Raw genomic sequence first — 2,322 nt, forward strand, 5'->3', positions numbered from 1 at the left:
ATCTTTTCAAGTTACTGTTTTTGTTTTCTTTGGATAAATACCCAGAAGTGGAATTGATGGATCATATGGTAGTTCTATTTTTAATTTTTTGAGGAACCTGTATACTGTTTTCCACAGTGGCTGAACCCATGTACATTCCCACCAACAGTGTACAAGGGTTCCCTTTTCTCCATATCCTCACCAACACTTGTTATCTCTTGTCTTCTTTTTAATAGCGGTTCTAACAGATGTGAGGTGATATCTCACTGTGGCTTTGATTTGCATTTCCTTGATGATGAGTGATGTTGAACATCTTTTCAAGTAGCTGTTGGCCATCTGTATGTCTTCTTTGGAAAAATGTCCATTCAGAGCCTCTACTCATTTTAAAATCAGACTGTGTTTTGTTTTGTTTTGCTATTGAGTTGTATGAGACCTTCATGTATTTTGGATATCCCCTCCACCCCAAGTCCTATTTCCCTGTTCCCTTTTCATTGACTGGTACCACCATTCATTTGGACATGCTAGTTTATCTCTCATCCTATCTGCCACTGAATTCTGAAATTTTTACCTCTGGAACATCTTTTGAATTCTTCTATCAGTTTCTACCATAGTCTAGACACCATTTTTTATGTGGTATATTGCATTATTAGCCTTAAAAGTGACCTTCTTGTATGCAATCTGACCTTCACCCTGGCAGAATATGAATCTGATGATACCACCCCTTGGGCAAGACACTTCAGAAATTCCCCTTGACATTTAGGATAAAGGCTCCATTTCTAAACATAAGTCACCTGTGCCTGTATGATCTGGCCCCTCCCTTAAACTCTGGCTTTCTCCTGCACCACCTCCCTCACTCATCTATGCTCCAACCTCTCTGGCCATGCTCTCTCTTGCCACAGAACATTCTCACGTGAGGCTCCTTCTATCTGGATTACTCTTTTGCTCCTCCACTACTTACCAAGTTGGCTCCTATCTTCCCACAATATAAGCTCAAGCTTTACCTCCTCGAGTCTGCCTTTGTGGACCCCCCTTGCATCTATTTCTTGGCACTCATCACTGATAATTTTACATTTGCTTCTATTATTATTGTTAGCCAATAATGCCTGTCTTCCCTACTGGACTCAAGCTCCACAAGGTCATGAATTATGTCTGTTTTTGCCAATCATGATTACCATATAGTCCCAGGCAAGAGAATGTAATAGGAGCTCAATAAATATTTGTTAGATGAAAGATTGCTTATATTGCTTTGCAACATATTTTTCTATCTAAAACATGCAGTGTGTGATTACTGGTAGGTTTGCGCTGTCTTGAGAGTTGTCTTGAAGTGGCCAGCAGAAACTCTGATGGCATACACGAAAGGGAGCGTACATAGCAGGCCACTGTGTGTGTTCTTTCAGAGTAGGTTGTGGATATAATCGCCCAATTTCTCAGAAGAAATAAATTGTGGCTCCCACCTTATTTCCTCGCTAGCCACATAAAAAGCAGACTAAATGGAATAAATTAATTTAGCACCATTTCAAGTGAAGTTTCACACTATTCCTGGGATGGGATAGCATTATAGGATAGTCAAGATGATCTAAGATTGGCTGTGGACAATTGCAGTTGGTGTTCTTCCCTACACATTGGGAAGCATGTCGAAGTTTCAAGAAGTGTTACCAGAAAAAAAAAAAATCTTGTTTGCCTACCTAAAAGCTGTTCCTACCTTTTTTCCTGATGTAGAGCCTTTATTGCATTCCAGTGTGTAGCCCCAACTCATGTGACTTGAGAAAGATACACTATCCAGGCCCCAGCAATAAATTCTAATTGATCTAAGCCAGTCATTGTGATCCAGTATCCTTGTCAGTTATTGAATCTGATGTGGGCATGCCACTGCATTTCTGCTCAGTGAGATGTGAGAAGCCTTCCGGTTCTTGGAGAAAAGGCTCTTCTCTGATTATCAGAGGCACACGCATGAACAGTCGCTCTCCTTCTGCTCAATGCTGTTGTGTCTGAATGGGGTCCTGAGAAGGCTGCAGCCAGCTTGTGACAATGGGAACTAGTCTGCAGATGAGAGACACACTGAGCACGGCAGAGAAGAAAGATAGAAAGCTCTGGGCCACAGGCTAGTTCTCCTCACTGATATGGCTGGGTAGGCATGCACAATTTGCTGGACACACACACACACACACACGCGCGCATGTTTGTACGTGTACAACAAAGAATTTGGCAAAACATCATGTGCTTCAGTTTCCTTCTGCTGTTGCATGCATATACGTATAGATTATCTCCATCATGGGACAGAATCTTGTAGTGCTGTGTTTCAGGAATGAAACTGAAAATTAACCACTTTCATCAATTTCATTA

Source organism: Halichoerus grypus, chromosome 6, assembly GCF_964656455.1.
Source record: "Halichoerus grypus chromosome 6, mHalGry1.hap1.1, whole genome shotgun sequence".
Classification (NCBI taxonomy): domain Eukaryota; kingdom Metazoa; phylum Chordata; class Mammalia; order Carnivora; family Phocidae; genus Halichoerus; species Halichoerus grypus.